The 15,519-nt window shown below is 46.1% G+C and overlaps 1 protein-coding gene across 1 annotated transcript in view; it reads left to right on the top strand.

Annotated features, from left to right (window-relative positions):
- Positions 1-15,519, top strand: part of PLEKHM1 (pleckstrin homology and RUN domain containing M1) — a 264,142-nt gene that overhangs the window by 79,594 nt on the left and 169,029 nt on the right. The gene's annotated exons all lie outside the window — the stretch shown is intronic.

The raw sequence follows: 15,519 nt of genomic DNA, 5'->3' as shown, positions 1-15,519 counted from the left end.
AATGTTTCCTGTTTTGACTCAACATTCTCATAGTAAGAGTGAGGCCTCTTGCTGGTCAGGCTCGGTGGCTTATAGTGGGCCTGAGGGCCAAGCTCCTGGCACTAGTAGATGATTAGTTGTTCCATAGTGTTAAAGTGATCTTGTTGAATTTGTATAATGAGATATCATTATCGGGAGAGTCGGGCGGGGGGTGGGGGGGGGCAATTAGGTGTCAGTAACGCCCACGATAGTTTTGATATCCATTTTTACTGCACCCGTATGGGTGTTAAAATGAAATAATCCTCTCCTTACTTTTAAAACCTGTAAGAGGTCTAGCCTAGTGAGAAACAACACCTGTACCAGCGAAGGGAATACTTTTGGAATGTGTGTGGTCTACATTTTGTCGGCACCATGGGCCCTGCTGTTACATTAGACAACAGTGTTATTCTGGTGTTTCTAGGCCACAAATACATGTAATGCAAAGCTCTCCATGGTGCTGGGGAGCAGACCTCTTTCAAGGCAGTGCAAGCTACCTCAGACTGTCCAGATGGTGTTATTTATCATTTTTAATCCTTACTTGATTTCTGGCAATGCTAGGAAGGTCTCAACAGTACAAGACAGCCTAGTTGAATATGACCTTAGCAAGAGTGCTGTTGGAAACGTTTTGTGTCCAGTTCCGCGACCTGTACCTCTTGCCTGATCAGATGGGTGAAAGAGTGATGTTGGAGGTCTAACAAGGATCGAGCTATGGATTCTCTCCTGCTCACTTACATCGCAACATGAACCATCCAACTCCCTCCACCCAGGAATGCTTGTTGGACGCCCACCTTCAGTCCGCTTCCCAGGAGCAATTAGTTGAAGCCACCGTGGTCTCATCCTCAGAGGAAGCTTTAACTGATAGGCCTGTTCTAAATAGCAGTGCTCTGTACAAACCTTAGCTGGGGACATTGAGCCTTTGACCCTGCTCGCAGGCAGGTCGCTACGCATGCCACCACACAGCCGCCAGCTGCCTCATTGCTCCTGCCGCCGCCGTCTCCCGCTCCCTCATTCCCGCCGCTGCATCCCTGCGGACCCGCCCCCCTGACACCCATTGGCCACCCCGCTCCCGCCTCCCAGCTTCTCCTCCCTCCCTTTCTACCTCTTAAGGGGGCTGCGCAGTGGCGTAGGAGCGACCTTTGACCCTGCTCGCAGGCAGGTCGCTCCCCACGCCACCACACAGCCGCCAGCTGCCTCGTTGCTCCTACCGCCGTCGTCTCCCGCTCCCTCGTTCCTGCCGCTGCGTCCCTGCGGCCCAGCCCCCCTGACACCCATTGGCCACCCCGCTTCCAGCTGCTCCTCCCTCTCTACCCACCACTTATGGAGGCTGTGCAAAGCGGGCGCGCCACTGGCACGCCAAAGGCAAGCTCGTCTGCGCCTGGACCGTGCCCAGCACCAGAACTACTGGACCCCGTGAGCGCCACAACACCAGACTCCGCTACGACGCCAGAACACTCCACGCACTCAACGCCGGCCGAAACCACACCTGTTTCAAAGCCACACCGAAACGGACTCAGACCTTTCACCTGCCACACCTGCAGCTTCACCTGCGACAGAACCACCACACCTCCAAGGACCGGACCCAAACACCTCCTCTGCATAGTCCTCAACACCCGCTCCGCACGCAAACACGCCGTCAAGCTTTGGGATCTGCTCGACACCTCCGCCCCAGACGTGGCCTTCCTGACCGAGACCTGGTGGAACGACTCCTCGGTGCCCAACATCGCCATAGCCATCCCGGACGGCTACAAGATCACCCGCAGGGATCGCGCGGAATCGGAGGAAGAATAGCCATCGTCTACAAGTCCACCCTCAAGGTTGCCACCCATGCAGACAACACCCTTAACACAGCCGAAAACCTGCACTTCCAGATCCACACCGACCCCACCACCACCCTCAGAGGAACACTTATCTACAGACCACCCGGACCCCGAGCACAGTTCATCGACTCCATCGCCGACCTCGCCAGCACCCACACACTCGCCTCTACAGACTACATCCTCCTCGGGGACCTGAATTTCCACCTCGAGAACAACAACAACGCCAACTCCGCCACCGTGATCGACAACCTCGCCAACCTCGGCCTCAGACAACTCGTCACCGCATCCACCCACGCCGCTGGCCACACACTAAACCCCATCTTCTCCACAGGCACCCACGTCGACTTCGACCACACCACCGAACTCCACTGGACCGACCACCGCTGCATCCATTTCACCTTCAACTAGAAGAAAACTGAGCCGGCGAATCCTCATCCGATCCGGCTACATGAGGAGCATCGAGAGACCCCGCGAGAAAAAGCTCCAGAAAGTTTCTAAGCCCACTCGTAGAAAAGGTGACAGGGAGCAACTGCCTTCCATTGCGTGCCGGCTGGATTCCTGGGTTGCCCTGCTGAAGCGATCTTGAGAAATTTTCTAAGTTCGCTCCAGGGAAGTTGACTGGGACCTTGTCACAAGTCAAGCCGGCGAACCCTCACCGGATCCGGACTGACTAGGAGCTTTGAGGACCCTCTGGAAGAAAAGCTTCAGAAAAGTTTCTAAGTGTGAAGGTAGAAACTGAGACCGGAATCTGTCGTGAGCTGTAGCCACTCAGGGCTCCATCGCGCCCGGCCTCAAACTTTGACTTTGACCCTGTCTATCGTGAGCAGGTATCACTATATGGTACTATATTCTTCGAAATGCTATATTTGATTACATCTTTCAATATTCATATCTCTGGTTCCCTACATTGAACTTTTGTCATTTTGGTGTCATTTTAAAGATAAAAATATTTCCTATTTATATAAATTGGTGTTGGATTTTTATTATGTGTTGTGTCTTAATTATTTACTGAATGGTGTTTTTAAATGCTTTACATACCTGTCTTTGAAGTTAAGCCTGTCTGCTCGCAGCCACGTTACCAAGGTTTGAGTATAAGAATAATTTTCCAAGACCTATGCTGAGTCCTATCATGTGTTAATGGCCAGTGGCAGTCCTATATTTGCCCCTACCAATAACCCACTTTCGAACACATTCTATAATGACATAGAAGCTCTTGATGGGTTGGAGTTCAGTGGGGGTAGAAAAATGTACGTTTTATTGAGCACGCCCGGAAAGGAAGGCCCAGCACGTGTTTAAGTATTTACCTCAAGCTGTCAACCAGGCGGGGCACCCTACTGAAGATGCATATGTTGAAGCAAGGAAAAGATTGGAACTCAGGTTTGCCAAGAGTGAGAATGTTGTGGCATGCGTTTTACACACCACCTCAATGGATGGTAGAGTTGGTGGATCAGTTTATCACACGGTTAAAAGAACTGTTAGTCAGGTGCAAGTTTGGTGCAATGGCTGACGAGATGATTCAGGACCAGCTCATTGTGCAGTATAGGAGCAGGAAGATGCATGAGAGGTTGGGGGCACTAAAGGGCCCCTCTTTGCAGGTCGCATTGAGATAGCAAAGGTTGTGCAAGAGTCAAAGTATTTCACGAAAGAGATGGAGCAAAAGGATACCAAAGCATCTGGGGATGTGTCATTGGTTGAGGGTGATGGTGCAGCAACATCCGGGAGGTAAGCCCACCAGTAGTAGTAAAGTTAAAGCATTTAGCAAGAACTGTAGCATGTGTAGTAGTGGTTGTCATTCAGCCAAAGGCTAAGAATTGCTAAGCCGCAGGGAAGGAGTGTAGGAGGTGTGGACGGAAATGGAATTTTTCCAGAATGTGCAGGGTAAAGGACAGTATCCAGGGGGAAGTGGCTATTGTGATGGATAATACACCTGGAATATGTGAATCCGTGTTGTGTTACAGGGTGTTGGGTTAACGCAGAACAGAGCACAGATGTTGGGTCAGCCAAGTTGAAAAGACTCAAAGCGGAGTTCACCATTAAAAACAAAGTGGTGGAGTTGACGATGGATTCTGTTTTCCTGTACACAATTATTCCTAAGAGTATGTTACTCGATGAGTGGTCAACAGTGCGCTTATTGCCAAAGGACATCAACCCGGGAGGCGACTAGGGTGAACAAATCCACATCATTAGATACATGAAGACTGATATTATATTCATGGATGGGTGTGTTAGTGGAAAAGTGTATGTGGCCAAGTTTGGACCACCCATTCTAGGATGGTACACCAGTATGATCTTCACATCATCATAAATCCACAGGCACCAAACCAAGTTCTGGTTGTTGAGGACACCACTCGGGATGATATTCTGTAAGGTGCTGGAAAGGTTTTCATGAAAGAGATGGGTGAGTTGGAGGTATACGTGAATGAGATCAAGTTGAAGCCGGTTGCTGTCCCCGTGCAGCACAAGGTCAGGAGGTTCATAAGGATGAAGAATGAAGTCAAGAAAATGTAGGGGGGATGTTGGAGAGTGGATTGAGTGAACCCATTGAGGCTTCAAATTGGATTTCCCCCTTGATCATCACTAAGAAGGACGGGAAGTTAAGGTTTTGCCTGGACTTACAAGGGCTCAACCAGAACATTGTAACTGATAATTTTCCACTGTCTAACATCACCGAGGTGATATTACGGCTTAAAGGAGGAAAATATTTTTCCAAACTTGATCTCAGGCATGCATACCACCAAAAACGTCACCACAAACGGTCCAAATCTCGAACAGCATTCCTCACCATGGAAGACTCCAGTTTACTAGGATGCCTTTTAGATTATCTTCTGCGGCAAGTGTCGTCCAGAGGATGATGAATGAGATATTTAAGGTTTTAGACAATGTCCTCTATTTTCAAGATGACATATTGGTGTTCAGTGATACTGTCGAGAGCCACAATGTAACATTAAAGTTGGCATTGAATTGTCTGGTTGAGTCCGGGATGACGTTGAGGCAAGAAAAATGTGATTTTGTTTTGGTGGAAAATTTGAGTACCTTGGACACACTCTGTTGACTGATGGTGTAAGACCTATTATCCTCTATCAGGTCTATGCCATCACCTAAGGAGCAATAAGGAGCAATTGCACATGTACCTAGGATTGATAGGGTATTATTCAATAATCATCAGAAATTTAGACAGCAAGACGGAGTGTTTAAAAGCATTAATGTCGAAATTTTGTGTTCTTAGTGGGGTATGTTACAGCAAGAGTTTTTCCAGCAAATCAAAAACAAGCATTTGCAATGCAATTGGTCTCACATTTGCGAGAATTTGAGCTATTGGCATTGTAAATGACAATGCCTTTTATGGATGACCTAGGAGATTCCTGAGGCGGAAAGCTGACTTTTAATTGCGTGTTTTTAATTTTACTGCACCTCCTTCTTTTTATTGCACTAATCTCGCGTTCACCCTTCCAGCCGACAAGGCGCTGATTAGGGGAAAAGGAAAGAACCTCCTGCTCTTTCCTCGAGCCGCCATCTTGGGGGGAATCTGTGTTGGCGGGCGAGTTGTCTTAGCCCCACCTGCCCTTGCAAGTATAAATTCTGTGCCAGTGCGCACATGTGCATACCCAGGAGATTCCGGAGGCGGAAAGCTGGGAATCGTAGGCACGCCAACCTTTAATTGTGTGTTGTTTTTAATTTTACTGCACCTCCTTCACTTTGTTGCACTAATCTCGCACTCACCCTTCCAGCCGACTAGGATCTGATTAGGGGAAAAGGAAAGGACATCCTGCTCTTTCCTCGAGCCGCCATCTTGGTGGGGAATCTGTTTTGGCGGGCTAGTGGTCTTGGCCCCACCTGCCCTTGCAAGTATAAATTCTGTGGCAGTGCGCACACAAGCATACCTAGGAGATTACTGAGGTGGAAAACCTGGAATCGTAGGCAAGCCGACTTTTAATTGTTTTGTTTTTAATTTTGCTGCACCTCCTTCACTTTATTGCACTAATCTCGTGCTCACCCTTCCAGCCGACTAGGCGCTGATTTAGGGGAAAAGGAAAGAACGTCCTGCTCTTTCCTCGATCCGCAATCTTGGGGGGGAATTTGTGTTGGTTGTCTAGTTGTCTTGGCCCCACCTGCCCTTGCAAGTATAAAATAGTTTACCTTTTTGGACGCGCAAGCCCTTCCGCGTCCAACCGAGCCGGGAGGCGGGAAATGCTGCTCAAATCGCATCTGAGGATAGGCCCTCCATTTACCCAATATACACGGGAGCTGCACTACACGGGATAAGATCCAGGGCACACATTGAGCATGGACCTGAGAGCAGCTGCCTTATTAAATTTCCAGCTATACCGGAAGGTCCAGTAAGCTGTAGGACATGTAAATTTCAGTGTATTCCGGGTACAACAGGTCCTAACGAGTTGCCTGAAGACCCAACTCAAGTTTACAACAGCCCTAATTACATCTTATGTAACGCCCGATCCCTAGTCGATTCAGAAAAGGGGGTGGTGATGAACAGAGTGTCTGAATTAAGCAGACCACTCTTACCCAGTCCAAAGATCAGGGCTTGATCCATCACCGTTTTTCAGCTCACTGCACCATCCCAGCTCAGAACTTGGCTATATGCAAATTAGTCTGACCCTGGCCCAGTGCATCATGGGAACAGGGCAGACCAAACTACCAAGCCAATTCTTATACTGGGAAGGAAACAAGCTACCGGGGACCGGTTTCTGGCATTTCAGCCGTCTTCGGCCCGGCTTGCTTGAATCCTGATGGTGCAATGAGCTAGGGACTCACATCTGAGTATACCCTTCCACGCTTATGGTGGACAAAAATGATTCAGAAAAGGGGGTGGTGATGAACAGAGTGTCTGAATTAAGCAGACCACTCTTACCCAGTCCAAAGATCAGGGCTTGATCCATCACCGTTTTTCAGCTCACTGCACCATCCCAGCTCAGAACTTGGCTATATGCAAATTAGTCTGACCCTGGCCCAGTGCATCATGGGAACAGGGCAGACCAAACTACCAAGCCAATTCTTATACTGGGAAGGAAACAAGCTACCGGGGACCGGTTTCTGGCATTTCAACCGTCTTCGGCCCGGCTTGCTTGAATCCTGATGGTGCAATGAGCTAGGGACTCACATCTGAGTATACCCTTCCACGCTTATGGTGGACAAAAATGATTCAGAAAAGGGGGTGGTGATAAACAGAGTGTCTGAATTAAGCAGCCCACTCTTACCCAGTCCAAAGATCAGGGCCGTTAGTTGACCACTTCGGTGCACTGGCTCATACAGAACTGGATTTTCAATGGACTGTGATTACTCAAATCAAGATACCTCCAAGAGGGGCCAATTTACAACAGCTTCTGAATAAAGAAGAGCTCCATTGGATACTTAAAACCAAGAGTATACAGAATGGGCTCAACCGAGCCGAGGACTGGACTCCATTACTATGAACTCTGTAATACATTTCTGATGTGATTTGCAAGTATACAATATGATTAACTTTTGCTTTGTTTATATAAATTACTGTTTGTAATGACACAATGGAACTGGAAATTTTTAAAATCACCATGTCCCCCTCGGAGACTTGGACTAGAGCCTTAATCTATCGTCAACCTGGACCGAAAACAAACTTTGTCAATCATTTGATGGAATTAATCACCATGCAGGCTGTGGCTTCCAGTAATTTCATTTTATTGGGGGACTTTAATTTCTTTGGAGAGGATTCACCTAACCCGGAGGTAATAAAGCTTATTTCCGGTATGAATGATATGGGCTTCTCACAAAGGGTGCTTGGGCCCATTCACTGTGCTGGCCATACTCTAGATCTAATTTTCACAAATATTGAGCGACCTTAAGATCTATCCTCCGCTCTCTCTTACCTGGACAGATCACTGTTTGATCTTATTCGCTCTCCTTACCCAAATCGGCTCGGTTCCCATGACTCGCTCAAAGCCACTAAATAGAGAATGGCACAGGTCTTGGCATAAACTCACATTAGAAGCTTTTAACAAGGTATTTCCTCTTCACAACAAGGACATCGGGCACGGTGATCAGGATGCATCAGATCTGTTGGCCAATTTTAACTTAGCCTTGGTAACAACATTAGACATAGTCATCCCTGAGTGCAAGAAGAACCAAGTTCCCTCCAACGACACTCTGCCCCCTGGTACTCGGGCGATCTGAAAAACAATAAGTCATCGTGTAAAGCCTTAGAAACACGATGGAGAAGCACAAAAAAGCCTGCCGGCAAACAAAACTATAAAACAGCTTTATCCCCCACCACCAAAAAATTAAAATTGATAGACGTGCATACATCCTAAATCAAATAGAACAATCTAGCAACTACTCTAAAGCTTTGTTTAATATTGCCAAGGACTTTGTATCACCCCAAGCGTGCAAACAGTCGCCACCGGAATCTCAGGAACTTTGCAACTCCATACCAAATTGTTTCTAAGATCAAATCTCTTTGGGCTATGCCGATTTTGACCACAAAAACATCAGTCTCACCATGGACTTGGATGTTCCTGTGGTATCCCCGGCCTGTCTTCTGAATCAGTTCGAGACCATCTCGCTGAAAGAGATAAACAGTTTGCTGTCGGCCGCAAAATCTGGCTCACTAGGAGACATATGTTCACCTAACATTATGGCACTTCTTTCCAGTTTGTGCTCCGGAAATAAAAACATTTCTTCAACTGCTCAATCTCATCCGGTACAATTCCCGTTGTCTGGAAAGAAGCATATGTTTGGCCTATCCTTAAGAAACCGACTGCCAACCCTGAAGCCCTCAGCAAATTATCGTCTGATTTCCCTGCTGCCCTTACTTGGCAAAGTATTGGAAACCGCAATAAATAAGCAACTTAGCCACTACTTAGAATTCAATAAGGTCCTTGACCCCTCACAGTCGGGCTTCCGCCCTGGTTTTAGCACAGAGATGGCCATCTTGGCGGTCACTGACTCGATAAGACAGAATCTCGACGCCAGAGGTTCAACAATTCTGATCCTCTCCGCAGCATTCGATACCATATCTCATTGACTGCTAGTGGAGAGATTACATGTGTGGTATTAGGGGTCTAGCCCTAAAGAGGCTCTTGAACTTTGTCAGACAGATGGCAAACCATAATGCTGGGTCCCTATAAGTCCCAAAAATTCCTGCTTGACAAGGGGGTACCGCAGGGCTCATGTCTCAGCCCCACGCTTTTTAACATGTATATGACTCCTCTGGCCAAGATTGTTCAACCATATGGTTTTGAGATAATATCATATGCTGACTATACTCGGCTACTGTTCCCAATTGGTTTCAATCATATGAGTCAGAAACTGCGTTTCTCAGCGGGAATGCTTGCCATTTCTAAGTGGATGACAGAATGCTGTCTCCAACTTAACCCCGGGAAAACTGAGCTCATGCTTTTGGGCAAAGCTTCTAACATCTGGACGGCTGATTGGTGGCCTTCTGAGTTGGGAGAATCCCCCCAGAACTACCTTCTCAGTAAAAAGTCTTGGTCTGCAATTGGACCAACAGCTTACAATGAAGGAACACATTAAAAACACTATAGGCTCTTGCTATTACAGCCTTTGTCTCCTACACAGGATACTCCCCTACCTGCCGCTAGAACATCGCAGAACGGTGGTCCAGGCAATGGTTATGAGTCGCCTCGACTACGGGAACGCACTACTGGCAGAAGTAGGAGAGAAGCTACTAGCTAAGCTGCAAGTGATTCAAAACACTGCAGCGAGGATTGTATTAAACCGCCCTCCTAGGTCCCCCTCTCTGCCTCTCCTCAGAAAGCTTCGCTGGCTGCCAGTGAAAAAAAGTTCTTTCTTCAAGATCTACTGCCTTACTTTTAGAGCGATGAAAGGAACAGGTCCCGCCTATCTGCAAAAGAAGCTTTGTAAGCAGGTCTCTGGCTGCAATTTAAGGTCTAATTCCTTAGCTCTTCTGAAGACCCCCCGCATTCGTCTTACACGTACGGGAGGCAGAGCTTTCTCTTATGTAGCTCCCAAGTATTGGAACTCGCTACCAGAGGCCTTGCGTATATCCACCTCTTATCTGATCTTCAGGAAACAACTAAAGGCCTTTTTGTTTTAATCCGTTCTCCTCTACGTGACCTTCCCATCCTGACCGCCTTATTGTTATCTTCTAGGTAAGCGCCGAGATGCCCCCGGGTGATTCACGCGCTACATAAGAACCCCGTAACATAACATAACATGTATGTGTTTTGAAAACCTGCAAGTGGTGCATAAACAGACACTTTGTACTGTGCACGTTTTCTTAACACATAAATAACTTACTTGAAAATTGAGAAACTTAACACTTGAATCTGTGGTGGAAAGGTATGCCAAGTCATACCATCAAAAGATACTGCAATGCCATACTTCTGACAGATTGTGTACTACTCTGGTGCTAATTAGCAATAAAAAGCTATTTGCATTGAAATTCAATGCACGTAAACTAATCGCTGATGAATACTAAAATCCGTCATGGCATTGAATCACATGCATCAATACTGGGACACCTCTGTATCTAAACAACTGTATCTAAACAACTTGAGATGAGTATACTGAGAGCAGGGAAGAATCAAACATGGGTAGCAACCATAAAACAAAAACATAAACCTCCCAAATAAAATACTGAAAAGGCCATAAACGAATCAGGGTGTGGAGAAAGAGGTTTGGCAGGTGGGGAACTGGTAACATAGACTCCTGCCAAGATTTGGTGTGCTCCCCAGAGTCGCCTGGACAGATTTCTAAACCCCTGGTGCAAGGACTTAGTACAACGCACCTACAAGAATTAGAAATACAGTTGGACTTTGAACCATAAGCAACCTACTAAGCAAAACTGTGCGGGTAGTGATTTCTGGTCATACTTAGTCCCACTAGAGGAGTTCAGGGATACAGTGTACCTTCAAACCATCTTTCATTGATAAAAGCATGCTCAAATCAGCACTAACAACACTGGGTAAATGTTTATTTTTTTAAACTCAAGTTGAGTGCATAAAATATGAGTGGTGGCCACACAGTGAGAAAATAAGTGCAGCAATGCATGAAACAGCCAGTGAATATAATATGTGAATAGTTCTAACATGGTTAGAACATTTCTAGCATCCTAACACCCTATTGGTACTTCTAAATGGTATGCTAAAATTTAGCAGATGCGAAACATTGCAAGTCTATAAGTCAATTTTTTAAGATGGATCGCACAGCATGTCTTTCTTAGTGAGAAATAGCTGTTCTCTATCCCAGCCCTTGCCCGGGAATGATAAGCAATGCTGAGCAGGTCACTTCTCTGCGCCACTCTCGAAGCAATCCCCAGCTGGGGCTGATTTGCGGCAAACTGGCATGACTCTGTCCTGATAGTACCACATTGAAGTCTCCGCAAACTATAGCCAAATTCAGCGTATTGTATACCACCTGATCGCTGATTTTTATCACATGATTATATGTTTATAAGTTAATTCATTATTTCAATTCATATGTTGATATTTTAGCCTACACTGTAAGCGTCCATCTTAACATGGCAGCAACGATAAAATAAACAAAAAAAATGTTAGCCTAGATAGGAGGTAGGCATGAGGCCAACACTTGCATGTCTCACTCTAACAGAAAGAGATAAAATAGTTTGTAAACCTGCACAGAATAGAACCCGTGAGGAAAACCAGGGACACAGTTTATAATGATGTATCGATCGGGACATTTTCAAAAGAATCTAGAGGTTTTACATTGTACCATAAGCTACAGAAAATCGGAAATTATCAGCGCATATTCGAGAGAAGAATACACCGACAGTTTAAGTACACAGAAAATGAAGCATGTATGGGTCATTAGAAAAGCAATCGTTTACCACTTTAGTTGAAAATTAACAGGTGATTATAGTGATGCCACAAAAAAGGTACACAAGATTATGAAAAGAATCGTAAGCAGGGATACATCTTCGCTCCCTCTTAGTGAACTACAGCCAGCATCAGAAAGAATCATGAAAAAACATGATATACACCAGTAGCTGCTAAAGTGCCATCACTTGAAACCTCTTCCTCTATCGCTCTCATCTGTACTTGGCTCACGTAGAAATTGTACGTCTGTGTTATTACCATGTGTTCATCCTCAACCTACCGCACCCTCCTATGTAACACAAATCCAGATATTACCATAATCAGGCCCCCGTCCAGTCGCCCCCAAAGATCCTATCTATCTCTGCCATTGTTGTCCTGTACACAAGACTATGCAACACGCCTGTTACACAAGCACTTGAAACTTGCACAAACCCTGCTCAAACTTTTGTCCGCTTCCTACCCGTACACCAGCCCATTTCTTCCCCACGGGAACTGGCGCTGAACTCTCTCAAAGTTTCCCATCTCATTCATACAACCCTTCTGCGCTCTTGTGGTCAGCTAAAGTTCCTAGTAACTGTTCCTCGTGCAAAGTGTATCTTTTCAGACCGGCAGTGTCCCCTGGCCAAGGTTCTGTACATCCCTCCCAAAGAATCCTGCTATCCTCCCACACTCACCAAAGAACCCTTGCACCAAGCTCAGCGGTGCGCCGAGCCAGTCCCCGGCAACAGGCATGGTATACAGAGAAGGCATGACGACCACTCTCTGAGCTTAGGATGCTGGCAGGAAACAGACGTCCCTAGCATCACCTCCTACCCTGCGCAGCATAGACAGAGAAGACATAAGAGCATGATCACAGAAGACGGACCACATGGGCTCTTTGTGCTTCCATCTTGAAAGAGTATTGATTGCAATTATATTTATATAGTGCTTAGTATCCCCGATGAGGCGTTGGTGGTACTCTGGAACCCTAGGTACATAAGGTTAGCAGTAAATCCAGTGGTTATTGATTATTATGATTGGTATTCTGCTCCCAATGAAAGGATTACTTGTATTTACTTCGAGACCGAGCCAGCTACAACACCATGAAAAGCATTCAAACTAAAACATTAGTCTGTGGGAATGCTGAAATAAAATACGTTTGTGTTAATGTGTCATCCGATGTGTGACACTTGGCAGGCTTTGTCAAATATAAGATGCACGCAAGGGCTGCAATGCCTAGAATTCATAGTCATACGAAATCTATGAATTGCAGCTCAGTGTTGTTGATTATATGAAACAAGACAGCGTCACCATCTAAAAACAAGCGCCACTGAAAGCGATCGCGGAAAAAAACACGCCTGTGAGTGGTGCGCGCGCGCCACAGCGAACAATTTACGTGCCTGTGTCTGGGCACAATAATTAAAACCACATGGGCTTTGGTGCGGGCGGAGCAATGCGCCCGCCTTTGGCCTATTGGTTGGTCTGTTTAAAAAAAAAAAAGCACGCACTCAAAGCCCAATCACAGAAGACCAAACTAAAAACACACGCATGAGCGTGTACAATTCTAGGGTCCATTTCAGAACCCCGGACAAAAAGACTCTCACTGCGCTTGCACTGCTGCGCAGTGCATCGCTAGGCGTGAGACCTAATGGGGTGTGCAATGCCCAGATTTTGGTACCTTTTGATACAGGGAACAAAACAACAGTCACTTGGGATGCAAGCACAACCATTATGTATGCAGTGTTTTCTCAAAAGCATGGTGCCACAGAGAAAACTGTTGCATTCGCATTGCACAACTTGACAGATACCGTGCAACATTATGCTGTTATTGAAAAGGAGGTTCTTGCAATAGGATGGGACATAGAATATTTCTGTACCTTTGTTTGGGCTGGTCTGATCTCAAACTGCTGTTGAAAGTTTTACTTCCAAGAAGTATGGGAAAAGGGTCAACTAGGTTGGCAAGGCTAGCCTCAAGCCTTCAAGAATATGATTACGGCATTGAGCATATCCCTGTTTGGAAAAATGTCCTGGGGGATTGCCTTTCACGTTTGTCATTAGACTTGAAGTTGGTGGATGTGAAGCCGGTCGTTTGTAGAGAGAGAGAGGTGGCTGTCGCCAGTTTGGAAGATGCAGTCAGTTGGTGTAGTGGCTTTGTGAGTGAACTTCAGTGGACTGATATAATGAAACATAATGCTGTACTAGCAGAAGTAATGCTTATGAAAAGGAATGGTGAAAGGAGTGAAAGTAGTCTCTTTGGCCTTGCGACCTTCCGGCCATGTTCTTGATGAACTTCTCGTGTTGGAAGGGGATGGGAGGGTGGTGATGACGAGAGTAGACAGGATGGTTCCCCCTTCTGATGTGCGAAAAAGATTGTTTGACTCAGCTCATTAAGGCCATTTTTGGGCAGACTGTCACCAAGAAACGTGTTAGTAAGGAGGTTTGGTGGCCGCTATTGTTAGTGACATTGTGGATTGAGAGGAAAGCTGCACCGAATTCAAAGAGAGTGAGACGAGATTAAAGCTGGGTGCCCATTCTGAGGGTGGCAGTTTCATGGATCCTGGTAGTGCATTGTACAGTGTGTGCTTGAACTTCATTAGCCCTGTGTCTAGTATTTGACGTATCAAAAGATTTGCTATGGTCATGGTTGACGACCATTCCAGGTGGCTGGTGGTTAAATTCTTACATGAGATTACTACACGTACAACCAAAGAAGCATTATGTGAAGGTTTAGAGAGGAGCGTTTCCGGTCGTACTCATCCATAACAATGGGAATCAACTGACCTCTAGTGAGATGAAAGACTTTTTGGTGTTGTTTGGTGTGAGACATTCACGTACCGCTGTATTAATCCCCATGTGAATGGAATTGTAGAGTGAGTGAACCGCATGATAAAAGGGGCTCTGCAGATGGCAGAGGCAAATCGATTGGATGTGGAGAGCAGGATTTCCGAATTGGTCTTATTGTACCATGGAAAATTCTGCAACTGGTGAGGTTCCCTTTTGCACAATGAGAGAGAGGATAACTGGCTTCAAACTTTGCCCTTCATGAATGCAAGATTTGATTGAGGAGAAGGGCGCGATGGATCTAGTGGTGTCTGTCAAGATAGCCGTGCAGGTCTTACAATGGTCTCTGGTGGTTCAGGATCAATCAGTGTCCTTCGGGATAGATTTGGAAACCAGAGGATTGTTTCTGGTGATCGGGTAAAAATTAATTGTGAAAGAGACAAAAAGACGTTTAATAGTTTTTGAGGCCCTTTTAAGGTTAAGGAGGTTCACAGGTGGCATGTTGTTCTGACTAATCGTGAACATTGGAACCTGAGAAGATTGGCCATGTATTGTGGTCAAGAGTGTGATGAGGATAGTGTTGACGGTGAAGGATGCAATGGATTTATGCTCATGAAGGATAAAGAGGTAATACAGACAGATGGTAATGGTTTGGAGCATGGTTGTTTTTCTGAGAATGGTGATGAGGGTGTCCATGTGCGTAGCGAGGCTGGCGCTGATGGTAGGTGTTGGAGTGGGGCTAGTAGAAATCCTAAGTCAAGAATGCCACCTGCTTACAGGCTGGAATACATTCAGAGACTTGCGCGACCAGTGTCCTTCTGTTTTCTTCTCAACAATGTCTTCACAACTGTTTATACTGTGCGCAGTTTTTCTGTTCTTAGCAGGCTACACTTTCCTGTTGTCAAAGAATGTATTTTCTAGTTATGTTGTGTAGTGCACTGCTTGCCACATTGAGCATTACTTACCATTCTTTTGGTACTGGAAATGAGCAACAACATTGCTTCTGTATGTGTTAACGGAAGGGGATGTGTTGTAATGTATTTGTGGGGCTGGAGGGACATTTGTCTAATTATTCTCTCAAGGGTTCCAATGCTATTTGTGATGTTGTCGGTGTGGCA

Source organism: Lissotriton vulgaris, unplaced genomic scaffold (assembly GCF_964263255.1).
Source record: "Lissotriton vulgaris unplaced genomic scaffold, aLisVul1.2 SCAFFOLD_499, whole genome shotgun sequence".
In the NCBI taxonomy this organism is placed as follows: Eukaryota; Metazoa; Chordata; class Amphibia; order Caudata; family Salamandridae; genus Lissotriton; species Lissotriton vulgaris.
This window is presented reverse-complemented; position numbering and strand designations above follow the sequence as displayed.